Raw genomic sequence first — 27,956 nt, 5'->3', positions numbered from 1 at the left:
TTGCTGCCTTCTATCATTAAACTCCATATTTGGAACATGGTGGAAGCACAATGAATAGCTGTTGAATTGAATTGCTAAAGGCATTTCTCCCCCTTTCCCCTTTTATCTTTCTCCAAGGTGGAGACAGCTTCAAGAGAAGTAGCAGGGAGATTAGCAAGTGCTATTACAAATCAAGCAGTGCCGAATTGGGTCAGAGGTCAACACAATCACACATTTCCACTTATTAAAATATTGTACACTTAACCCAAAATAATTGTTAACATGTAGAATCATGAACACATATTGAATAAATTGTTAAACATAAATACAGCACATTTTCTTGATAGATCAGTTTCTTAGAGCAGTAAACTTGGAGGTTTATTTTTTTTTAGTTATTTCTGATAAATATTAGGTGGTTATAGCATTTTCAGTAGTAGGACACCTGATTAGCTAGACTGGGTGTTTAACACAAGGACAGTAGTAAGTTGATCCTGTGAGCCTAACCAAAGCTTGCACAGATTCTATCTAGCATTTCAGGTCTTTAGTTGAACTCTGAAGTAGAAGAAGAAGAATACTACTGGCTATAAAAAGCAGGAACATTGTATCTGGCATTGTCAATAGTACCTTAAACTCAGAAATGTTAGAGAGCCCTGAAATTGCCTTACACATTTAAATGAAGGTCACATTTGAGAGCCTATTTCTGAAGCTAGCAGATCTTTATGACTGAACTTAAGCAGTTGCTCAAATAGAAATCACTCAGGAGAAATCGGAAAGTGACTGAAGTTATAAAAATGAGATGTGTGAAATGAAGTAGGCAGCCACCGCAACCTGTCTGTTTGAGTCTGAGGAATGCCCATCAGTTTTATGAGTCATGTGGAGAATAGTGCCTGTTGGAGTAATATATGTCTAACCCCTACTTTTAAGGGCATGCTTTGTGTTTTGTATAAGAAAGCGGAACCAATAGGAAATTGCTTGCTCAATGCACCCAAGCCCAAAATACAGGAGGACTGAATTACCTGGGAGACAGCAATGCAAACCCATGAGAGTAGCACCCAATCTGGCTCTGTAAATGAGAGAGTGCAGTAGAATAGACGTCTATTTTCACATCCTTAGAACAAGAAATATTTATTGCCATGACCATTTTGTGTTGCTTCATGAATTTTTCTCCTGGAAGTACCAGAGAGAAGTCAAAGAGAGAAGCATGTAATTTACAAGACTTAAAGAAAAGTCTTCCAATTGGAAAGAAATTAAAGTTGACCGTGTCCCTCGTAGTCTTTCTTCACTTCACATTTTATAAATGTCCTTGTATTCCTTTGTTAATTACTTGATTATAAAGTCTTTTCAAAAATCAAATACTTTACATGGCTAAGTAATAAAAGTTTAATTTAAAAGCATCAGACCATGACATATTTTTAGCCAAAAATGAGCCTCTTGGGCTAAGCAAATTATACTTTTTTGTTCTGGGTCACATACTATCATATATACTTTTTTATTTAAAACCATGACTTCAGGCAACATCTAAAATTCTTCCACATTTTTACTCTTTCTTTTTGCTAACTTTAGATTTTAAACTTTAACTCTTATTAAGGAATCCAATTTGAGGATTTGAGGATGCTCTGTCTACTTTCTAGATGTACATGCCTCAAGGATTCAGAAATGATACAAACACCAAATACTGAGACATGAAAAAGTTGGAGAAAGCTTTCTTTAGGGCATAGTGATTCCTTATTCACATTTTTCTCTGTTGAATACTGAGCCCAGTGTCTTGTATATAGTGAAAAGCCAGTAAGTATGTGTTGAATAAAAATATAGTAATTGGGGCCTTTGCCATTTTTTAGCCATGTGACTTTGGGCCATGCATTTAACCTCCTTGGAATTTAATTCTGATTTTTATTTTTCAGTTTGTGAAATGATGAGGTTTTAATTACATGGCCTATTAAATTCCTCCAGGGCAATCATTCTTGCTTGTGGGGCATGGAGAAGGCACCCAGACCTGTGCCAGCCAGTACCCTGCCCCTGAGCCAACACCACCTCCAGTGCCACCATGCACACATTCCCCAACAGGGGTCCCCTGCCCCCAGCAGCTGCATTGCCTCTGCCACTGTGATGAGCTGCCACAGGGAGGCAGGCACCCCAGCATCCACTAGCATGCTGCTGCAGTTGCTGCACCTTGGCCTTCACAGCACAGTGGATTCCAAACCTTGGGGAGCCAGTGAACAAAGTTGGGGCCCAATACAAGTTCCCCAGAGTTAGAGCATGCAGTCCAGGAGTTGGGAGCTGAGAACTGGTCCCCCCAAATCTCCCAGAAATGAAGTCAGTTGGCTGAATTCATCTTATACTACAATCAAACCCTCAAGATCATCATCATAGGACAAAAGAAAAAAAACCTAAAGATCAGCAACTTCAAAGATTGAAGGTAGATAAGCCCACACAGATGATAAGGAATCAGTGCAAGAATGCTGAAAACTCAAAAGCCAGAGTTCCGCTTTTCCTCCAAATGACTGCATCATGTCTCCAGCAAGGGTTTTGAATCGGCTGAGATGGCTGAAATGATAGAAATAGAATTCAGAATATAGATAGGAATGAAGATCATTAAGCTATAGGAGTATGTTGAAACCCAGTGCAAGGAAGTTAAAAGTCATGATAAAACAATGCAGGAGATGACAGACAAGATAGACAGTACAGAAAAGCAGGCAAACTGACATGATAGAGCTGAAAAACATACTACATCGATTTTATAATTCAATCAGGAGTGTTAATAGCAGAATAGACCAAGCAGAGGAAAGAATTTCAGAGCTTCAAGACTGGCTGTCTGAAATAAGAAAGTCAGTCAGACTAGAACAGAGAGAGGAAAAAAGGAAAAGGAATGAACAAAACCTCCAAGAAACATAGGATTATGGAAAGAGATCAAATCTATGGCTTGTTGGTGTCCCTGAAAGGGATGGGGAGAATGGAACCAACTTGGAAAACATATTTTAGAATAGCATTCATGGTAAGTTCCTCAACCTAGCAAGACAGGCCAATATTCAAATTCAAGAAATGCAGAGAACCCCAGTAAGATATGTCAAAAGAAAATCATCCTCAAGACACATAATCATCAGATTTTCCATGGTCAAAATGAAAGAAAAAGTGATAAAGGAAGCTAGAGAGAAAAGTCAGGTCACCTACAAAGGAAAGCTCATGAGTTTAATGGTGGAACTCTCAGCTGAAATCCTGCAATACAGAAGAGATGGAGGGCCAATATTTTACATTCTTAAGAAAAAGAAATTCCAACCCAGAATTTCATGTCTGGTCAAACTAAGCTTCATAAGCAAAGGAGAAATAGATCCTTTTTACACAAGCAAATGATGAGGGAAATTGTCACCACGGGACCTACCTTACAAGAGCTACTGAAGGAAGCACTAAATATGGGAAGAAAAGACTGTTAGCAGCCACTACAAAAACACACTGAAGTACTCAGACCAGTGATACTATAAAGCAACCACATAAACAAGACTGCAAAATAACCAGCTATCATGATGACAGGATCAAATCCACACATATCAATACTAACCTTGAATGTAAATGGGCTAAATGCCCCCAATTAAAAGACATTGAGTGGCAAGCTAAAGAACCAAGACCCATTGGTATGCTGTCTTCAAGAGACCCACCTCACATGTAATGACACACATAAGCTCAAAATAAAGAGCTTATGTGGAGAAAAATCCAACAAGCAAATGGAAAACAGAAAAAACATGGGTTTCAATAATAGTTTCTGACAAAACAGACTTTAAACCAAAACAATCAAAGAAGACAAAGAAGGACATTACATAACAATAAAGGGTTCAATTCAACAAGAAGATCTAACTATCATAAATATATATGCATCCAATAGAGGAGCACCCAGAGTTATAAAGCAAGTTCTCAGAGACCTTCAAAAAGACTTAGACTCCCACACAATAATAGTGGGAGACTTTAACAACCCACTGACAATATTGGACAGATCATCAAGACAGAAAGCTAACAAATATATTTAGGACCTGAACTCAGCACTGGAACAAATGGATGTGATAGATATCTACAGAACTCTCCATCCCCCCAAAACAGAATATACATTCTTCTAATCGCCACATGGTACATGCTCTAAAATCGATCACATAATCAGAAGTAAAACATTCTCAGCAAATGCAAAAGAACCGAAATCATAACAAACAATCTCTGGGACCACAGCACAATCAAATTAGAAATCGAGACTAAGAAATTCACTCAAAACCATCAAATTACATGAAAATTGAATAACCTACAAGAAGTACTTTGAAACAAATGAGAACTAAGATGCAACATACCAGAATCTTTGGGACACAGCTAAGGCAGTGTTAACAGGGGAATTTAAAGCACTAAATACCCACATCAAAAAGTTAGACAGATCTATAGTTAACAACATAACTTCACAACTAAAAGAACTAGAGAATCAAGAGCAAACAAATCCCAATGCAAGACGAGAAATAACCAAAATCAGAGCTGAACTGAAGGAAATTGGGGCACAAAAAACCATTCAAAAGATCAATTAATCCAGAAGCTCATTTTTTGAAAAAATTAATAAAAAAGTAGACTGTTAGCTAGATAATAAAGAAGAAAATAGAGAAGATTCAAATAAACACAATTAGAAATGATGAGGCGGATATTACCAATGACCCCACAGAAAGACAAACAACCATCAGAGAATATTATTAACACCTCTACACACACAAACTAGAAAATCTAGAAGAAATGAATAAATACCTGGACACATACACCCTCCCAAGGCTGAACCAGGAAGAAATTGAATCCCTGGACAGACCAATAATAAGTTCTAAAATTGAGTCAGTAATAAACAACCTACCAATGCAAAAAAAACAAAAAGCTCAGGACCAGACGGATTCACAGCTGAATGCCACCAGATGTACAAAGAAGAGCTGATACCATTTCTACTGAAACCATTCCAAAAAATTGAGGAGGAGGAACGCCTCTTAACTCATTCTATGAGGCCAGTATCATGCTGATAGCAAAACTTGGCCATGATACAACAACAAAGAATGAAAAATTCAGGCCAATATTTTTGATGAACATCAATGCAAAAATCCTCAACAAAATACTGGCAAACTGAATCCAGCAGGTTATCTATCAAAAAGTGTAGGTACCATGATTAAGTAGGCTTTATTCCTGGATGCAACATTGGTTCAGCACATGCAAATAAATAAATGTGTTTCATCACATAAACAGAACTAAAACAAAAACCACATGATTATCTCAATCGAAGGGGAAATTCTTTTGATAAAATTAAACACTCATCAAAAAGTGGGCGAGGGACATGAACAGACACTTCTCAAAAGAAGACATTTATGCAGCCAAAAAACACATGAAAAAATGCTCATCATCACTGGCCATCAGAGAAATGCAAATCAAAACCACTATGAGATATCATCTCACACCAGTTAGAATGGCAATCATTCAAAAGTCAGGAAACAACAGGTGCTGGAGAGGATGTGGAGAAATAGGAACACTTTTACACTGTTGGTGGGACTGTAAACTAGTTCAACCATTGTGGAAGTCAGTGTGGCGATTCCTCAGGGATCTAGAACTAGAAACAGCATTTGACCCAGCCATCCCATTACTGGGTATATACCCAAATGACTATAAATCATGCTGCTATAAAGACACATGCACACGTATGTTTATTGCAGCATTATTCACAATAGCAAAGACTTGGAACCAACCCAAATGTCCAACAATGATAGACTGGATTAAGAAAATGTGGCACATATACACCATGGAATACTATGCAGCCATAAAAAATGATGAGTTCATGTCCTTTGTAGGGACATGGATGAAACTGGAAACCATCATTCTCAGTAAACTATCGCAAGAACAAAAAACCAAACACCGCATATTCTCACTCATAGGTGGGAATTGAACAATGAGATCACATGGACACAGGAAGGGGAATATCACACTCTGGGGACTGTGGTGGGGAGGGGGGAGGGGGGAGGGATAGCATTGGGAGATATACCTAATGCTAGATGACGAGTTAATGGGTGCAGCGCACCAGCATGGCACATGTATACATATGTAACTAACCTGCACAATGTGCACATGTACCCTAAAACTTAAAGTATAATAAAAAAAAATGTAAAAAAAATAAAAATAAAAAAATAAACACTCTTCATGTTTAAAAGTCAATAAACTAGGTATTGGTCAGGCATGCTGGCTCACTCCTGTAATCCCAGCACTTTGGGAGGCTAAGGTGGGTGGATCACCTGAGGTGGAGAGTTTGAGCTCAGCCTGGCCAACATGGTAAAACCCTATGTCTACTAAAAAGACAAAAATCAGCCAGGCCTGGTGGTGCATGTCTTTAATCCTAGCTACTCAGGAGACTGATGCATGAGAATTACTTGAACCTGGGATGCAGAGGTTGCAGTGAGCTGAGATTGCACCACTGCACTCCAGCCTGGGCAACAGAGTGAGACTCTGTCTAAAACAAACAAACCAAAAAACAGGCAAAGAAACAAGCAAGAAAACAAAAAACCAAACAAACAAAAACCCCTAGGTGTTAAAGGAACATATTTCAAAACAATAAGAGCCATATATGCCACACCCACAGCCAACATTATACTGAATAGGCAAAAGCTGGAAGTATTCTCCTTGAAAACCAGCACAAGATGAGGATGCCCACTCTCATCACTCCTACTCAACATAGTATTGGAAGTCCTGGCCTGGGCAATCAGGAGAAAGAAATAAATGCATTCAAATAGGAAGAGAGGAAGTCAAATTATCCCTGTTTGCAGATGATATAATCTTGTATCTAGAAAACCCCATAGTCTCAGCCAAAAAGCTCCTTAAGCTGATAAACAACTTCAGCAAAGTCTCAGGATACAAAATCAATATGCAAAAATTATTGGCATTCCTATATGCCAAAAACGGTCAAGCCAAGAGCCAAGTCATGAATGCAATCCCATTCACAGTTGCCACACAAACACACACACAAAACAAAATACCTAGGAATACAGCTAACTAGGGAGGTGAAACATCTCTACAAGGAGAACTACCAAACAGTACTCAAAGAAATCGGAGATAACACAAACAAATGGAAAAACATTCCATGCTCATGGATAGAAAGAATCAATATCATAAAAATGGCCATTCTGCCCAAAGCAATTTATAGATTCAATATTATTTCTATTAAATCACCACTGACATTTTTCACAGAACTAGAAAAAACTATTTTGAAATTCATATGGAACCAAAAAAGAGCCTGAATAGCTAAGGCAACTCTAATCAAAAAGAACAAAGCTGGAGGCATCACGCTACTTGACTTCAAACCATACTACAGGGTTGCAGTAACCAAAACCACATGGTATTGGCACAAAAACAGACACACAGACCAATGGAACAGAATAGATAACCCAGAAATGAGGCCACACACCTAAATTTGTATGATATTCAACAAACCTGACAAAAACAAGCAATAAGGAAAGGATACCCTATTCAATAAATGGTGCTGGGATAACTGGGTAGCCATATATAGAAGATTGAAACTAGACCCCTTCCTTACACCAGATACAAAAATTAACTCAAGATGGATTAAAACTTAAAAGTAAAACCCAAAACTATAAAAACCCTGGAAAATGACTTAGGCAATACCATTCTAGGCATAGAAATGGGCAAAAATTTTATAATGAAGATGCCAAAAGCAATTGCAACAAAAGCAAAAATTGACAAATGGGATCTAGTTAAACTAAAGTGCTTTTGCACAACAAAAGAAACTATCAACAAAGTGAACAGACAACCTATGGAATGGCAGAAAATTTTTGCAAAACTATGCATCTGACAAATGTCTAATATCCAGCTTCTATAAGGAACTTAAACAAATTTACAGGAAAAAAACAAACAACACCATAAAAAGAGTGGACAAAGAACATGAACAGACACTTTTCAAAAGATGTACATGCAACCAACGTGCATATGAAAAAAATTCAATATTACTGATCATTAGAGAAATGCAAAACAAAACCAAAATTAGATACCATCTCACACCAAACAGAAAGGCTACTATTAAAAAGTAAAAAAAAAAGAGATGCTGGTGAGGCTGCAGAGAAAAGCAAATGCTTATATACTGTTGGTGGCAGTCTAAATAATTCAGTTATTGTAGAAGACAGTGTGGCAATTCCTTAAAGACCCAATATGAGAAATGGCATTTGACCCAGCAATCCCATTACTGGAATATAAATGGTCTATTACAAAGATACATGAACGCATATGTTCATTTCAGCACTATTCACAGTAGAAAAGGCATGGAATCAACCTAAATGCCCATCAATGATAAACTGCATAAAGAAAATGTAGTATATATACACCATGGAATGCTACGCAGCAATACAAAAGAAGAACATGTTTTTTGGAGGGACATGGATAGAGCTGGAGACCATTATCCTTAGAAGAAAACTAATACAGAAACAGAAAACCAAACACCACATGCTCTCACCTATTAGAGGGAGCTAAATGATGAGAACACATGGTCACATAGAGGAGAACAACAAACACTGGGGCTTATTGGAGGGTACAGTGTGGGAGGAGGAAAATGAGCAGGAAAAATAACTAATGGGTTCTAGGCTTCATACCTGGGTGATGAAATAATCTGTATACCAACCCCCCATGACACAAGTTTACCTATATAATAAACCTGCAATGTACCCATGAACTTAAAATAAAAGTTAAAAAACAAAAAATAAAAATAAAAATGGGCAGATGGCTTGAGTAGACATTTATTAAAAGAACACTTACAAAAAAAATCCCAAAATTCTCTAATTCCATAACAACTTAACTTGGCCATAACAAAAAGCAATGACTGACAAAGTGGCAAAATCAAACAAAAGTTTCAACTGGCAAATATTCTCCTTCAACTATTATATCTATCCTTCCTAAGCATCAACATCTACTGTTGGGGTCATTGGAGGGCCAATCCATTCTAGTGAGCCCTCTGTTCCTTGACTTAGAGGATGCATATGTGAATATATTTTGAGGTAGATTATTTTTGGCAATTCTCAAACGTCTTAATTAAGTGGGGGAGAGTACTATCTCAGTGGATAAAAGTATTAATATGCAGGTTAGCCTTAAATAAGCTCACTGCCCTCAGCCACATTTATGAGACAACAGAGGTTAAATGATATAGAGGACACAAATCAGTGGTCACCATTTTAAAATCTTGATCTCATAAAACACAACTATTACACACAATTTATCCATAGCTGGGTGCTAGTGGAGTTAAGTAAATAACAGATAATCCAACACCCCAAATGATGGATTTTGAAGTCAATACCTCAGATCATTTTAATGTTCCAATATCTATATTACAGAACTGAATCTATAAAATAAAACTGTTTTTTTTTCTATAAAATATCTCTGAGTTTAATGCTTACATTTCCCAGGTTCTAGAGTTTTCAAGTTCAGTACTTCAGCCCTCTTTTGGCTGAACTGCAACCTTCCCAGCTGCCCTGACCTTAAGCGATGTGGTGTTCTTCAGCTCAGAACCTCTTGTCTTAGAAACACAGCTGCTGCACTCCCCTCATCTTATTTTTACTTCTCTTTGGACCATGTGATGAACCCTTTGAAGTGGGCCATCCACAAGGAAGGATATAACCTTCAAGTAGGAGCTCTTTTTCTGTTACTTTCAATGGGGAGCTATGCTAATATCAAAAGAGAAAAGAGGCTTTTATGGCTGAGAGAGGCCAATAGATTGTGAAGCTAATTTGAAGTACCGCTGCTGATTAGGGATAAAATAAGCCAAGCAGGAGAGAAATGCTCTCTTTTCATTAGGCACCACAGCTCTGCCAGAGTGAGGGTACCCAACATCTCCTTATAATAATTATGAGAGAACTGTGATTTTGCTCTCAGCTTTTAAATTAAACCTTTTCATGGCCTAAATTCACATTGGCTGTTTGATCTTCCTCTTTCTAGGACTCCCGGTTATGACACTCTCAAATTATGTGGCTTCTCTCCTCAGTGTTCTCAAAAACGATTTGAGACTTCAGTGTTGGGAGTCTTTCTCATTAGAGGGTTAGTTAAACATATAAGATTTACATAACCTTTGACATTTCAAATTTAGCTCTTGGATACTTGTGAGCTGTGATGTACAATTCATTTTTGTAAAAATAGAATTCATTCAATTCTGTTTCATTCAAATTCCTAATATAGTCTACTAGCACTGTGGAACTCATCAATGGCAATAATACTCAAGAGCAACACATTTTTTTCTAATATCTTTTTTCATGCTTTCTAGACAGTGATTGAACTTACAAATGTACCTTCTCAAACTCTCCAAATTCCATTTTATTGACCAAAGACACATTAGGGCAAAATAGTCTTTGAGTCCTGGTCAAGAGGGAAGGCTATCATAAGTAGATCCCAAAATTTGAGGCATTTCTGTTTCAAATGAAGTCATTGTAATTTAATGCGGGGGAAAATGCTGAGTGGTTCATCACAGGCAAAACAGGGAGTTCCTAAAAAGTCAGGGAAGTGCTTTCCATATAAAATCCTCCCAGTGATAAGCAGGAGTGAGAGTAAGGATGTACTGCAGGCACTTGGAAAATTACTTCAAAATAAGAACTTGCAGTTTTTCCTAATCATTTGCATAGTGCAGCTGCACAAGGCAGAATTCAAAAGATGTCCCACAAAATTCCTTCTCCCTGCTGATTTAATCTAACGTGAATCGAGGAACTACTGTGAAGGGTCTTTGCTGGCTTTGAAGCAGGAGGAAGATGCCACCCCAAAAAGAATGTGGGCAGCCTCTAAAACCTGAGAACAACCAACCCTGGGCTGATTGCTGGGAGGGACACCGGACCTGAGTCCTATAATCTCATGGAATTCAATTCTGCCAACAACCTGAATGAGCCTGGAAGCGAATTCATCCCCAGAAGCTCTGGAAAAGAACACAGCCCGTCCATCACCTTGTGAAACCCAGAGCAGAGAACTGGCCTGCAAAATGGGTGTTGCTTTAACTGCTAACTTTGTGATTATGACAGTAGCAGTAGAAAATCAACATGGCAGCTGACACAGGCTTTATCACAGTGTTCCCTTTGGCTCTAACTATTTACTCAATAAAGTGGAAGACTTGGTGAAGGGAGCTCCTAACACAGGTGATGGAGCCAGTAGAAGGGAGGAGAGTGCAATAGTTTCAGTGAGTAGCTGTAATGCTAATGGAACACAGATTCCGCTAGGAGTCGCTCCACTACCCCACATGAAGTGACAGAGGAAGGAAGATGTGGGCATGATAGGGAAAGCCTAGAAAGGAGTGAGTAGAGGATTTGAGGACACAGCCTGAACTCCACATACGCAGCAAGTGGACTTATCATTCTCATAGGCTAAACTTGGTGGGAATAGCTTTGGAAATGAAGTGAGGTGGCACTAGAATGTCCACCAGTTGCCTGCTTTTCTCTGCTATATCCACGGTGATTCACCCTCCTCAGAATCTGCCTCCTGGCATACAGTGGCTTTCACTAGAAGGCAATAGTTACACAATTCTTGCTGGAGTCCACAAGAGCTGCAAATACAGCGTAGACTAGTGCTTCTCAAACTTTGGAGTGCAAGTGGACTGTGACTCCCATCATCCTAAATAACAAACAGAGAGGGAGATGCTTTAAATGGAAATGGTATTTATTTGGAAATAGGCATTGCAATTTGAATATGTGTGCCATAGTAAACTAGGTTCTCATTCAGGGTGGTAAAGGAAGACAAAAGTTTTTTAAAGAAAAATGAGGAGAATTACATCATTGTTTTGAGATAATAATCCTTGACTACAAGGGTCAATAACAAGGGTGGAATTAGTCCAAGGTTGAACAAGCAGTTGCTGGGCAGACGTCCTCACAGAATTTTCTGTGTGTGTGTATGTAAGGCTGTGCAGTCTTTGTGTGAGATTTTGGGTTTTGCAATCTTTTGTGATAGTTTTTGTTCTCAGTCATTTGTGCATGAGAAGCTTCCCTTCATGGCCTTTCCTAGCTCTATTTATCTTCCCCAGTTTTTAACACAATTGACTCCATTTTGATTCTGATAACTTTCATGCTCCATTTCAAGATCCAAACAAACCATCATTCATGTGAATGCAAAGGAAAGTTATATTTGGACACGCAAAGATTCAGAAACACCATTCACCGTGTACTAGTTCTGAAAAATTTTTTTTTGAAGTATTATAGTCAAACAATGAATGTATCAAAATAAAGAGCTCAAGAAAATTGGAGGAAACATTGATAGACAATAAGGGAATAGAACTTATAGTTAAATCTAATTATGGTTAATTTTGTACATGCAAATTTAAAATAATATTAAGAATGATTTCTAAAAATTGAAGAATCATAATGTGAAATAAAGTTAGTAAAAATCTAGATAAAAAAATTCCAGATCAGCAAAATAAAAATAAAGAAAAGCAGAATATGTAAGAAGGGGTCAGAGGTAAAAAAGTTTTCTGTTTAAATACTTAGCATAGTCTAGGAGGTGAAAGGGTACAGGCACTATTTAATTTTCATTCTTTATGGTGATGAGGAATAAAAGGTTCAAATGTTTGTAAAAAAATAAAAATTAGTAGAATGAACATAGAAACTATTAAATAACATAGAAATAATGACATTAGTTTATTCATTAATATAATAAATAGTTGAGTTCATTCCATTCCTTGTGCTATATCTTATGATAGGCAAAACAGTCATAGTCCCTGCCCTTTACTATAAGTATGAATGCATATAATGATTATTATGTGAAAGGTAATGTTAGGGGAAGATAATATTTATGCATATGCATGAAACAAAGTGAAAATATTTTTACCATCCCCTAATGGAGGCTATTTTTGTGGAATGGGACTGCAGGTGTGGTAGCTATTAGCAACCATCATCAATTCTTTTTTACTTCCTCTTCCAGGGGAAAGTAAACCATGGCTACCTTTAAGTAAACCACTATACCTTGAAGTTAACCATGGATGTGTGCCTTAATTTGGCAAATAAAATGTGTCATTTTCAGGCAGAAGATTTGAGGCAGTGCACAATTTGCTAAGTTCATTTTTTCCTTGTTATGATGCTCATGGAAGCTTGCAATGGCATGAAATATCCATCAGTGTGGTTCTGGAGAGATTGATAAGCAGAGGCCTGAAGCATGCCCTAGCCTAATCTGATGGATACAGCTGTTGGTACCAAGAAATGGAGGTGTTGCCTTAAAACAACCTAAAATGTGTGGCTTTGGCTTAATGATTAGTAGGTGGCAAGGGAAGTCTGGAAGTAAGAAGGAGGTTAGCTCGTGTTATTCTGGGATGAGAGCTTAGTTGGTGGTAGTTTAACCTGGGAGGTATATATTTGTACTTCTAGGTAAGTACTTGGCAAACATTTTCTGTAAAGAGAAAGACAGTAAGGATTTTAGGCTTTTCAAACTGTATGAGTCTCTGTTGCACATTCTTCATTGCTTGTTTGTACAATCTTTAGCTCCCCTTTTACACAATCAGGTTGTTGTCTGGATTTGGACTACAGGATTGCCAAACCCTGTTCTAGGGAAGTGCTTAGTTTTTAAAGTGCATTTGAAGTTGATTTTGGTTATTGTTGACTGCATTTGTCAGGGTGCTAATAAGACAATAACGAGCTTACAAAAGAACTGGCCAATTTGTACGTAGGAAGAAAGAGAGTCTAGTTTGGAGGATTTGCAGTAAGGAATCTTACCCTTTTAAAAGATGAAGCTGAGAAGGTCTTTGAGAGTTACTCTCGCAGCAAGTATGAATTCTAGGTATGACTGTCACACCTATTGTTAAAATCTTTGACTCAGATCCATGACCTAGTAAAGGTGTGGTGCCTAAATCTTTTTAATTGGACAAAATGGCTCTCTCACCTAAACTGGATAGTCCAACATACCTTAGTTATGTCCAGAGGAAAAGAGACAAGAGATTTGGGTGTGATAAAGCAAAAGTAGCAAATAGAAGTATGTTTGGAAAAAAAATGTAGGTATTGAAGAAATTAAGTAAGGTCTTCAGAGAACTGTACTGTCAAATGAATCACAAACTGAAACTTAAAGGGACAGAGGCTGTTTGAAATTTTAAAATAAAGAATTATGAATGAGTAGATGTTGAAATGCATGATCCTTTAATATACATTCCAGATTGAAGGAAAGAAGAAACTCAAAGGAAGAACATCTTAGAGGATGGAGTCAAGAATTTTGGAAAACTGGACAAGAGAACCCTTCCAAGACATAAGAACTGCAATTTAATACGGGAACATTCTCTGTGCCTAAGGTAGTAAACCTTCACAATCACTGCCTAGATTCCAGAATTGCTATCAAATGTCTGCCATGTAGCCGATATTCTTCCCTTTTCTGAATGTGAATCTCTTTAGAATTATTATGTATTTATTCTGCAGTTGCATATTGGGTGTGTATGTGTGTTCAGGTGGCAGCTGGGCATGCAAGTCATCTTTCTTTCTTTCTTTTTTTGTTTTTTTGAGACAGAGTCTCACTTTGTCACCCAGGCTGGAGTGCAGTGATGTGATCTCGGCTCACTGCAGCCTCTGCCTCCCAGGTTCAAGTGATTCTCATGCCTCAGCCTCCCGAGTAGCTGGGACTACATGCATGTGCCATTATGCCTGGCTAATTTTTTATATTTTTAGTAGAGATGGGGTTTCGCCCTGTTGGCCAGGCTGGTCCTGAACTCCTGACCCTAAGTGAGCCACCCGCCTCAGCCTCCCAAAGTGCTGGGATTATAGGCGTGAGCTACTACGCCTAGCCAAGTCACCTTTTTAGTTCATAGATTTCTGGATGAAGTGAAATCACATCCAAACCTGATACAGAAACCACCACATTATTCTCTGATACAGGGACTAGGATATGTCACCAGGAGATCTTGAAATCAGAGCTGATCCTCCGACTAGTGGGACCTTGGGGTTGTCCCGCTTAGGGAGGGGTTGAATATACAGTACATGGGGAAAGGAGAGGAAATCAAGTATCTGGTGAACAGAAGGGTGACGTTAGTCATTAATGCTATACACTTAATATTAGTATTTCCAGTTATCTATCCTTCTAGGCTAGTAGTCCGATTGCATTTCTCTGCCCTTTTAAGTAACCCCCATTAGATTAGCCTTCTTTTAGTTCTCCTACTGTGCTCGCTCTCTTCTTGTTACAAGCTTATGCTGAATATAGTACCCAGAGTGATACTATTATAGTTCAGATCACATATTCCCACTGCACCTAGAATAGAACACAAACCTCTGAACAGACCTGAAATCTCTGGGATCAGATTTCCAGCTGCCTCTCCAGCCCCATCTTAAACCATTCTCCACCCTCCACATGTTTACTGCTGGGCTTCACAAGGATTGTGCTTCCATTACTTTCTCATGCCAAGCTTTTTCTTGTCTCAGAGCCATTGTACTTCTTCTCCCCTGCCCAGCAGGCTCTTTCTCCAGATGTTCAAATGGCTGAGATTTCTCCTTATCCAGGTACCAGGTCACATATCAGCTCCTTGGAGAAGGGAGGCTGTTCCTGACCTGACCACCTCCTTTGAAAGAGCCTTATCATCCCGTCTAATCTCTCCAGTCTGTTTCATTTTCTTCTTACTTTTTACCACCATCTGAAATTATTTTTTTAGTTGCTTATTTGCCCAGCTTTCTCTAGAAAAAGAGAAGATTCAGCAGGGTCTTGTCTGGCTAATTTCATCACAGAATCCCCAGAGCCTGGATTAGCTGGACACCTCATAAGCACTCACTGGGTACCAATTGAATGAATCCATTGATGATAGAGTATACCAATTAGGCAGGAGCAAATCACCACCCTATCTCAGAGGCTTAGTATGATGCAGTTTACTGCTCTTTCAAGGCCCATGTTAATTGTAGGTGAATTGACGTTTCTGCTCCAGGTTTCCCGTTGACTGAGCTGTTACTAACTATACGCTGCCGATTATCATGGCAGAAAGGAGAAAGCAGACAAACTACAATGATTCTTAAAAATCCCATCAGAAGTGACACAGGTCCATTCTGATCGTATTCACCTAGCCAGAACTAGTCACTACGTCAGATCCAGCTTCATGGGGTTAGTTAGGGAAGGGCAGTCCTTCAAGATGTCTGGGAAGAGAATTGGAAATATTTGGCAATTCGCAATAATGACTGCCTTATAGAAATGATCATAGTCACTGTGAAGCCCAGCAGTAAACATGCAGAGGGTATAGAAATGATCCCTCTTCTTTTCAGATCTCAACTGAAATATACTATCCACAGTAAAGCAGTTTTCTTTATCCCTTAAACCAGCTGCTTCTCAAATTTAATGTGAACACCAATTATCTGGGGATCTTATTAAAGTGCAGGTCTAGAAAGGGGCCTGAGATCCTGTGTTCTAAGTAGCTCCCAAGTGATGCTAATGCTGCTGGCTTGTAGACCATGCTCTGTGTAGCCTGTCCACAGGTTTCTCTTAAGTACAGGCATCCTTCTTATTAGCACCTGTCTCCATTTATACATTTGCATGATCCACTTTTCCCTCAGATTCTGAGCTCCATGACATCAGGGACCGTTTTGCTGTCATTCACCCATTCACCATTGTTGCCTCCCTGTGATAAGGGTGTTCAATAAATATTAGCTAGACTCATGAGTTGTTGATTTCCTGGATTTCTAGGACTAGTTGCCTATTTCTGGATATGTGCCCAAAGTCCTGGAACATTACTGGAGCTTGGCATTTAGTGGCCCTGAAATTGGCATGTGCTCTTTGGAAAGGACATTTTTGGCCATGAGCACTCCATTATTTGTTGAATATTTATTAGCATATACTATAACAATTGCTTCTTTTGGGTTTGGTTACTAAAGTCTCATAATGCTAGCAAAGAATATTACAATTAAAATTAAGCAGTAACTATTCCATTAATGTAACTGGGTTCTTATCTTCTGCATTCCTAAAGTTCATCTTGTTATTTCCAGTGTAGTCAGTTTACTCACCGTGTTAACCAGTGTTCTCCAGAGAAACAGAACAAACAGTATGTATGTGCATATATATAAGACAGCTTTATTTTAATGAATTGGCTCATGCAATGATAAAGGCTCGGTGAGTCCAAAATCTGACGGAGTTGACCAGCAGGCTGGAGACCCAGGGATGAGTTGCAGTTTGAGTCCAAAGGCTCTCTGCTGGCAGAATTCCTTCTTCTTGTGGGGTAGGGGGTGGAGAGGTGAGGGGTTGGAGGTCAGTTTTGTTTTATTGAGGCCTTCAACTGATTGTATGAGGCCCACCCACATTATGGAGGGTAATCTGCTTTAGTCAAAGTCCAGTAATTTAAATGCTAAATTCATCTAAAAAACCCCATCACAGAAACATCCAGGATAATGTTTGACCAAATACCTGGGCACTGTGGCCCAATCCAGTTGACATAAAATTAACCATCACATTCACCTTTCACATTCTTAAGAATGACTCAAACCTCCCTGGTAATGAAAACGACCTTAATAGGCCATGTATAAAACCTCTGCAGTAGGTCAGTTTAATATTCATTTGTGCTTTGAGTTCATTTAACACTGTTATTAGGACTTATTTTAAACAACCAGAGCTGGCTTTGAGGGAAGAGGGTAACTTAATTACCTTCTCATTTTAGTAATATTCATATTTCTTCCTTCCTCTATAGCTGCCTTTAATTCTCTGCTATAATTTATAGCATTATAATTAGGAGTTCTGACGATATACTTGAGCAAAGTGTGTGCTTATGGATAAGTGGGGCCATTAATGGACTAGGAACTTTGGGTCCTGTCTGTTTCCTTCACATGACTTTGAAAGACACAGATGCTTAGTTTTTAATACATGAATGACAAGCAGCTGCTTTAACTCACTCACTGTTAGCCAGTACTAAAAAGGCCAGCCAGCTGGAGCAAAGCATTTGAAAATAAAGGCAAGGGCAATCTGAACTTCCTCAGTGAGGACAGAGTATTCCCTCCAGTTCGACATTCCACTTCCTTGAGATATGCTCCTCAGGTGACAGCTGTGAAGGGAAATGCTAATGATCGTGTATGGGCAGTAAAGTTGATGCCTTTTGCCCCTTGAGGGAAATGAGACAGATGCCTGTATCTTCTTAGGCCTCAGTTCTGTGATCTAATTGAGGCTATTGTCCAGCATTAAATCTAGAGCATGCTTTAGTGGGTCTTCCTATGATGCCAAGGGTGAGAGAGTTGGGCCAGTGCTGTAGAATACTGGCCATCATAGTTGTTTTTATAATGCTTCAAAATGACAGCCTGACTTTGTTTAGATTTACACTAACTTTGTGATCTTGGCTGAGCCAATTAATCATGGTTGTTTTCCTCTTTTCTAAAAAGCAACGTATTTCTGAACATTTTAAAATACATTGAAGGGGAGGAAGGAAAGGTTGAGGCTGAAGTGATGGAAGGCAGAATAGCCCAGTGGTGAAGTACATAGGTCCCCTGTCTGTATCAGTCAGGGTACAGATCAGAGAAGCAGAACCAGTAGAAGATACATAGTAAGAGATGTGTTGTAAGAAACTGGATTATACAACTGTGGGGGTTGGTCTTCAGGAAGGGCATGATGGAACTCCTGGGGAAGAGTTGAAGCTGCTGTCCTCAGGCAGAATTTCTTCTCCAGGGAAGCCTCAGCTCTGCTACTAAGGCCTTTCAACTAGTTGAAGCAGGCCAGCCAGGTTATCTAGGATAATTACCTTACTTAAAGTCAACACTTATAGAATTGAATCCCATCTATAGAAAACCTTCACAGCAACATCTTAGATTAGTGCTGGATTGAATAACTGCAGACTGTGACCTATCCAATTAGGCACATCAAAAAGACATCACAGTGCCCCAAAAGCTTGATCCTTCACTCTCATGGAGGTAGAGAATAAATGGTGGTTACCAGAGGCTGGGAAGGGGTGAGGGGATGGGGGAATAAAGAGGGGCTGCTTAAAGAAGGGACAAAAATATAATTAAATAGTAGGAATAAGATCTAGTGTTCAGTAGCACCATAGGATGACTACAGTTAACAATAATTTACTGTATACTTCAAAATAACTAGAAGAAAAGATTTGAAATGTTCCAAACATAAAGAAAAGATAAGTATTTGAGGTGGTGGATATCCCAATTACCTTGATTTGATCATTACACACTGTATGACTATCAAAATATCACATGTCCCCTATAAATATGTTCAACAGAGTATACATAAAAATTTTTAAAAAGAAAAAAATTAAAGCTATTATGATTATTGAATAAAAGAAGGCATCATACTGCCCCAAAAGCTTGACCCTTCACTCTCTGTGAAACTTATGCCTTAGTACTCATTCGTTCATTTATAAATTAAACAAATCATAGTATCTACCTCATAGGATGCTTGTGTGGATGAGATAGGATTAAATGATCGAATACATGTATGCTGCTTTCAATAAGATCTGGCACAAAGTAGCACTCAATAAGCAGTTTATGCTTTTTCATGCATTCTTACATTAAATATTAAATTTCATAGTGTCACCAAGTTTTAAGCATGATTTTTTTTTAAGGTGAAGAAACTGAAGTAGAGAGAATTGAAATGACTTGTCACCAACCTGTCTACTTTAGTTAATGCAACCAGGGCTAGAAACCATGTTTACTCTGATGCTTTTTATAGCTGAGATGACTGTCACCATCAGTGTGTCTGTCATTACCAACATGATTTTCAGAACTTTAAATCATTTATACATAAAACAAAATAACCTCAAGGTGTAGCTGGGGCCACCTCATCTTTTTAGACTTCAATGCATTTTGATTCAACACCCACAAGCAGTGGTGGCTAATTCGATGTGCTTCCTAATATCATTGGGCATTCTTGGGAAGACATTTCATTCCTGGCTTTGACATCCCTGTCCCCGTTTCCCCTTTTTGTGCCCAAATTTGAAATGCGGCCCTATTTCCTTGTACCCACAAAGATATTTCTTTTTTTTTCTTTTTCTTTTTCTTTTTTTCTTTTTTTGAGACGGAGTCTCTGTCGCCCAGGCCGGAGTGCAGTGGCGCGATCTCGGCTCACTACAAGCTCCACCTCCCGGATTCATGCCATTCTCCTGCCTCAGCCTCCCGAGTAGCTGGGACTACAGGCACCCGCCACCACACCCGGCTAATTTTTTGGTATTTTTAGTAGAGACGGGGTTTCACCATGTTAGCCAGGATGGTCTCGAGCTCCTGACTTCGTGATCCACCCGTCTCGGCCTCCCAAAGTGCTGGGATTACAGGCGTGAGCCACTGCACCCGGCCCCACAAAGATATTTCTGAGTGTGCCGACCGTTGACTGGTGAGAGAGTGGGTTTATACATAGCCATATCTTTTCCTTAACCCCACTTGCCATAGAAATTAATCAGGCACTTTTCCCTCACACTCTCTCCTTCCACACCCTAGTCCACACCCGCAAATTTTACTGACTACTTTTGTAGGGTTATGATCATGTCTTTGAGTGAGGTGAGAGTTGGGTGCTAGTGTGAGTTCACACCCTTCCCCTTCATATACCAAATGGCCTGATGGTGTATTTTCTAAGCAAAATCAGTTCTTTTCCTAAGGAACTTTTAAAAAATTCTATCTAATTCTAAGGAAACAAAAAAATTAGTTTTCAGACAATGCCTTATTAAGGTATGAACATTTTCACTATGCCTTTCAAAAGAAAAAACAAACTCACAAAGATTGATTGGTAAAAAATAGCTAGCAGCTATGGGCTTATTTTACTTCATGCTTCAACTCTTCGCTGACCTTTAGAAGATGAATTTCTTCTGTGTTGCGTAACTGCTGTTCTGCGGAATCATCATTAATTATCGCGAGCCACAAACAAAACCCACCATGATGGATTATCTCACAGCATAATTACTGACTCTAATCATAGACAGCTCAGGCTCAGAGGTGCTAGGTATCCGGACAGTAAGTTTTGTGTGTATATTTCAAGAAAGTATCATGAAGCTTGAAGAAGAGAAAAGAGAAAGACTATTACTAGTACTAGCAGAGCTCAGTGGCCTGTCAGCATGTAGTTTTGACTAATGGTTAACAAGTCCAGAGTGAAATCAACAATGGTTACAATCTTGCCTCCTCTTTCTCCTCCTCCTTTTCCTTTTTCTCTTACTAATGAAAGGAGGTTATTGCAATTTTGCCAAATAATGAGACCTTAAACCAAATTCTCTACCCTGTGCTCATAACAGAGCAGAAAGAAAAAAAAAATAATGTCCTTCTCATTTAACTCAATAATATTGCATTATAGATATATCTGCTCCTACAAGCAATTCATGTTAAGCAAGCACATTTTTCTTTCCCCAGTAGACTGTGCAAAGCACGTCTGCTCTAGTTTTCAAAAGACGAAATATCTGTGTGCCTCACAGACAAGTTATTTGTTAGAATTAAAGGGAAACTTTAAGGAGTGCTTAGGCTCTCAGGATTGACCTTCGGCCATCTCTTATATAAGGAAATTAATAGTTAATTGGTCACTTTAGTGGCCCATCTGAACTAAGCAGCTTAATAAAGTAGTAAAATATGTGTGTTCCTTTGAGAAACAGAACACCCTTGTCATTGCATACATGGGTAAAGAATGATGCTTAGGAGATTGGAAGGCTGTGTCTAGAAAAGGGGTGCTCAGGAATCTTGTCTGTTTTCTAAAGAGCTCATTTGTCTCACCAGCACCATTATGTTCATATCGTTTACTCAGTTTCCATGTAGTAAACTGTAGCCACATCAGACCAATCCGGTTCAACTTTTATGTAATAAAACTGTGAGTTGTTATCAGTTGACATGGATTCCAAGGTTGAAGGTCACATAATCTGAGCATGCCCAGATGAACCTAAGTGTGCTACCATAAGGGGAACCTGAGTGCTCAGACTTAGGAGCAGGGGCTGAATTAAGAAGCAGACACTGCATGGCAGTGTCCAGGATCCAATCAGATTGAGCTTCGGCATCACCCAGACCCAACCCTCACTCAGGGAGACAGATTTGAGCATTTCCTCCTGTCTCCTTGCCACATGACTTTCAATAATGCTTTTCTTTTCTTGAAAGCTGGTGCCATGGTATTGGCCTCTGTGTACCTTGGGCAGTGAGCCAGTTGATGCTAGGTAACAAAATGACAATGCAATAGCATTAATTATATGGTGCATTTTTAATAATATGTGGCTTATCACATGTGTTTTTGACTAATGTTTATCACATCCACAGTAAAATCAGCAATGGTTGCACTCGTTCTTTCCTTTCATTCTTCATCCTTCTTTTTCTCTTCTTTAATGAAAGGAGGTACTTGCGATTATTTCACTAATAAAATTTGAAACCACATTCTCTACACTATGCTAGAAAAATGTGGATGATGATACATTTAACTTATCTTATTTTTTGTAAAATAAAATATTTTCAAGAACAGAATTGCCAAAATATGTTTTGGGAATCAAATTTGTTTCCAAGGAAATATAACTCTAAAATTATAATGTAGAAAATTTGACATATATATTTGGGATACTACTCTTGAGGTCACGTCTTTTTATAGGGAGGAAATAAGACGTGCTTTCAGGGCAGAAGACACCTAGGTTTTGTAGTGTCAACTCTGCCCTTTATGAGCTGTGTATATTTGGACAAGTTACTTACCCATTCTAAGCCTCATCTATAAAATGAAGATAATAAAAATGCTTAATCAAACGATGGACGTGGGGCTTAAGGATCAGGTACAGGGCTTATAATAGTGTCTGGTGAATAGTAGGACCTAAATAAGTGCTCACTCTTATATTCTAACGAGACTAGCTTAAAGGAGGAAAAGCCTTTAGATTTGATGGCTGTGAGTGCAAATGATAAAAATTAGTAAGCATAAGTTGGGCATATGGCATTAAAAATGATTGTCTTAAAGGCACACACACAACAACAACCATCACAAACCTGAAACCTATCAGGATGGTTAAAATGAGCAAAGGATTTTGAAGCTAATGGGAAATAATTTATTTCTGATAGTATTAAAAGAAATAAAGACATTTTCTTCAAATTCCTAATTTTAAATGGAATTAAATATTATAAAAATCTATGACCTAAAATACACCCATTATAGAATTGTATTGATCCTCATAGCATTATGAACCTGTGCTCTTAAATTTAGACTGCTTGAATTCAAGCTCTGCCCCTTACTAGCTGTTTTACTTGGGCCAATTGCATAACCTCTCAATGTCTCATTTTCTTCATCTGTAAAATAGGTAAAGTTATGATATCTACTAGAACGTCGTGAGGATTAAATGGTTAATACTACAAAGTATTTGCAACAGTAAAATAGCAAACGTTGTTATTATTACTATAATTCTAAGCTAATTTTGCTTCACCATCCTAGGCCAAAGAAGGAAAAAGAAAATGTTGTGGTTTTTCTTTTCTACTTTCCTTCAGAAACAACATGATTGAAGGGTTTGCTTGTTTCTCTTAAGTAAATGACAGCACTGCTTGACATGGTTGGCTGATCAGCAGAGTGAGACAGCAGTGACAGCTTGCATTTATGGGAAGTTCAGCCTGCAGACCAGAATATTTTATTTCCAGATTGCCCGAGGAATTTCTGACATTCAAAATGGATGACAGTAGAGATTCACCAAGGGAAATTTATCATGTAATTCAATATTTGTAGAACATTTTTTATTACAATGATTTTTGACCTAAGTATGAAAAAAATACTCTAGTAAGATAGCATTTAAAAGAAAAATTAAATAGATCAGCTGGGGCCCTTGGAAAGGATTAGTGAACTAAAGTTAAGGTTGATTTTGACACAAGAAATAGAACTCTAGGAAGTTTTTCTTTGTTTTCTGCAAGAAAATAATGGTTCGGTTGAGAACAAGTGCTTATGCTTGGAAATTAATCATAATTGTACTTACAGTGTACAGCCACGGAGCTACTATGTAAACCAGAATAAAGGCGACATTAAGCAATCTGAGCTCCCGCTTTTAAAAATTTGAATCATATTTTCACTTTTACCATTTGCATGGAGTGAAGTCCATAATCTGAAGGTTAATTTTCCTTGGTTAATTCTGAAAATATTTCCAATGAAAATGGCTCAATGATGATGAGAACTGTTCTCTTTCTCTCTCTCTCTCTCTCTCTGTATGTTTGAGAGAGAGAGAGAGAGAGAAAAGAGTATGTGTGTGTTTTGTTAACACATAAACAAATTTATGCTATCACAAAACACACGTCCAACAGATTTAAGATAATACCAGGACAGTTATGCACATTAAAATATATGCTGTCTACTCTGTGGTGGAAAACAAGGTGCCAAGTTTTGTAGATACAATTATGAATAATGCACAGTGTTGATCCTCAAAAAGCACATGGTCTAGTGAGAAAACAAGGAGTCAGAAATTATAATTTGTACAACCTCTCTTGTCAGTCACAAATGCAGATTCTATTCCAGATCATGAAATTATCTATATGTTTTATTCAGGATCTCTGAAATGAAGTCCTAAATGATGGAAGAGAATAATAGAAGAGCACAACATCTTTTAGTAAAGTATGTCTGTTGGGGGGAAGATAGCAAGGTATTTTTTTTTCCTCTTTCTTCGGATATAGAGAAGCAGAATGTTGAACTAAGACCAGGAAAAGAGAGGAAAAAGAAGTAAGGTCATGTAAAAAGAATAAGGCCGGACACAGTGGCTCACGCCTGTAATCCCAGCACTTTGGGAGGCCGAGGCGGGCAGATCACCTGAGGTCAGGAGCTCGAGACCAGCCTGGCTAACATGGTGAAACCCCGTTTCTACTAAAAGTACAAAAAATTAGCCAGGTATGGTGGCATGAGCCTATAATCCCAGCTACTCGGGAGGCTGAGGCAGGAGAATCACTTGAATCTGGGAGGTGGAGGTTGCAGTCAGCTGACATCATGCCATTGCACTCCAGCTTGGGCAAAAAAGTGAAATTTTGTCTCAAAAAAAAAAAAAGGAAGAAGAGAAATAGAAAGATAACAAAGTGCAATAGTTTAGCCAACGAAGGACAAAATTTGTTGAAGAAAGTAGCAGGAGATGGTCAACAACATACAAGGTTAAAGCAAGTAGGAGATGAGAGATGAGAGAAAGCCACTGGATCTGGTGGAAAAGCACATTTTGATCTTTGATGAGCAGGTAGTTTCAGAAGAGTTTTAAAGTCAGATGAAAGCTGGCAGAAACTGAGATGATATTGAATCAGGATAGAACTTGGAAGTAAAAGTACACACCAAATATTTGAAAATCATAGCAACTAAAACAGAAAGAATTTATGGGTGTTAAAAGAAATGGAAGCTGAATCAAGAAAAAAACATAATTAGGAAACAGAAAACCTTCTTATATTGGAAAAAGGAAGGAATCCTATCTATTGAATCAAATTGAGAAGTATTGGCTAATTGTGGGGTGAAATTCTGGGGTTAAAGGAAAGAAAGGTGAGTTAAAATTTAGTTCAATACCCATTTCAGAAAGTAGGAGACAATATTTACCCAGATTATAAGGAAAGATGAGAGGACATGTTGAAAATAATGGAAATCCTCTTTTTTCGTTCCTGTCATTAAAATTCATGCCCTGGGGATAGAGTCTGTTCTTAAACAAAGGTAAAGAATTCTTGCCTGATCTAGGGCATGCCTGTGTCCACAAACTCTTCTTGCAGTGCTATTTCACTTGCTTTTTATTCTAAAGGCACAATGTCTCTCTTTCAACAGCTCAGTCAGGCCATGCTTTTCCCACCTCAGGACACTAGCACATGATCTTACCCTCCTTGGAAATAGTTCTGTTCTTTTGGCTTCGACTAATGCAACATATACTCCAAATCTCAGTAAAATATTCCATCCTAAGAGATTTCTTGTTTAAGCCAGAAATTCAGCTTAGGTTTCTCTATTTTACTTTTAAATCACCCTGTTCTTTTTTGAGGAAAAAAATTGGAACTATGAATAACCTCGACACTCCTGAATTTGGAGATTGCAACTGACTGTTGTAAAATGCATGTCACTGGCTACAGATGGACTTTGCTGACAAAGGGAAAACTAATCCCCATTCTTAGCTCCTTAAACATAATCTAGATGACTTTTCCAGTTGTCCAGTGAAATACAGGAGTGTTCTAAACACTGCATTTTATGGATTCTAAGACTCATATTAGCAGCTCTGTGTTACAGTTTCTCTGAGTCTCAACTGAAGCTGAGTTCTTCCAGATAGGATTTGCCATCTATTTCTTCCATTAGCCAACCTGGGACCTCTTTATGTCCCTGGTCTTTGGGAACATAATGGTAGTATGAATTCGGAGTTGCAGATCTGTGTGAGCACTCCTTATGGTTTAAATTCTCAGAAATTCAAAGGACATTTGTTTTCCCTGCCTCTATTCAGTGACAAGATTGAGACATGCAAATTTAATTTTACTTTCTGTGTTGTAGCTTTAATTATCGTTCATTTTACACTACGATTTTCAGCCTTGTCTGGGGAGGAGGGTATGTCCTATCAGATTCTCCAAACTTGATTTATCTTTTGCATATAAAATAGTAATGTGTCATAATCAATGACAACTTACAATGTATGGTTTGTTATATATGATGAAATAAGGTACTATTTTTCTCCTTATTCACAGAGGCTACTTGTAGGAGTTTAGCTAACCAAGTAGTCAGTAGAAGAATTCCTTTTATGCATTTACTAGTTGAGGAACAATTATTTTTTGAGTGCCTACTATATGCCAGGAAATGTTGTCTGCACTCGGGATTGAAAGTGAAAAAATCAGAGCAAAATCCCTGCCTTCATGAAGTTTAATTCTAGTTCCTATGTAATATTGTGAAACTTGAAGTTGTTTGACTGCAATAAAATTGCATTCACAGCACTAATCACCAGTGTGACTTGAGTAATTCCTGTTGCAATATCATTTCCCTTTTATAGAATTCATTACAAGTATAATTAAGTCAAAGTGCAACAGTTGGCTTGTTGTCTTTTCTCACTGTAAACTCCATGGCTTCAGGTCCTACTGTTTTTGTTTGGGCCAGAAGTCCCTGCACCTAAAGCAGGCCTGGAATCCAGTGGATGGACAATACACATGGACTAATAAGACAGTGTGGTGTACAACATTTGCCTAAAAATTGACTAAGTTCTAATCATCAAGTAAAAGTCTTTCATCAGTTTATATATTAAACATGAATACAGTAAATCTGACTATAGTAAATAGGATACAGTAATTTGAAGCCCTCTCTTTCCCCACTTCTTGAAAAAATACTGAATTACTCATATTACAGTTCACACTAAGAATTAGGATATCATGCTTTCTTACATGCTGTAGTCTTTAGGAAAACTTTTCAGCCTCATATATGCAATTTTTTAGACATTATCAAAACTTATTTGCTTAGGCCCTTTTATTTTATTTTACATTTTGATGATCAGTTCTCATTATTTTGTGTTATTTTCTTTTTTGGAAATACTGTTATTCAAAGTCAATTCTTTACATTCTGTTCCCAAAGTCCATTGTCATCTGTGACATTAATAGACATCTCTTTCCATTTCTTCCACATTATAGATATGTATTCATATTTGTTTTCTGTAGCACTCTGGCAGTATTGGGCCAGGTTTTTAAGGCTTATCATTATTTGTTATTGATTCGATTAACTTTTTGTTCTTTGAATTCTCTGTTTATTCTGACCTATTACTGTTAAATAGATGTAATGGCCTTTGATCTCATTAATGCTAAGTAGCAATTCTCTATTTTTTTCCTGACTCATTAAGAAAATATTTTCTGAAGAAGATTATATTTCCTAGGCCCTTAGATATCTCTTCTCTTCTGTTATGCTTTTTTATTTTAAATAGTGACATTGCGACTTTTATCTATTTATTTATATATGAATTTACTTTGGTTGCTATTTCTTCTTATACAAAACTCAAGATACTGCTGAATAATATGGTACCGCTGTTCTTTTTAAAAACACAGTACCTTCCTGGACTCTGGCTTGCGGTCAAAGGCAGGTTAGAGGGCGACCCACTCCTGACACTGCGATCCTCAATCTCATCACCAGCTGGACATCCCAAAAGGATCCTGGGATGAAGACCAAGAGGA

General features: G+C 38.1%; 1 protein-coding gene and 1 long non-coding RNA gene across 4 annotated transcripts in view; one reads left to right on the top strand and one right to left on the bottom strand.

Moving 5' to 3' along the window:
* GALNTL6 (polypeptide N-acetylgalactosaminyltransferase like 6) overlaps positions 1–27,956 on the bottom strand; it is a 1,235,992-nt gene that overhangs the window by 376,586 nt on the left and 831,450 nt on the right. The gene's annotated exons all lie outside the window — the stretch shown is intronic.
* LOC130541473 (uncharacterized) overlaps positions 1–27,956 on the top strand; it is a 95,348-nt gene that overhangs the window by 51,941 nt on the left and 15,451 nt on the right. Inside the window, exon 2 of the long non-coding RNA XR_008955531.2 lies at positions 14,119–14,251. This is a non-coding gene — a long non-coding RNA (uncharacterized LOC130541473). The remainder of the gene's footprint in view (positions 1–14,118; positions 14,252–27,956) is intronic.

Source organism: Pan paniscus, chromosome 3 (genome assembly GCF_029289425.2).
Source record: "Pan paniscus chromosome 3, NHGRI_mPanPan1-v2.0_pri, whole genome shotgun sequence".
Taxonomy (NCBI): Eukaryota; Metazoa; Chordata; class Mammalia; order Primates; family Hominidae; genus Pan; species Pan paniscus.
This window is presented reverse-complemented; position numbering and strand designations above follow the sequence as displayed.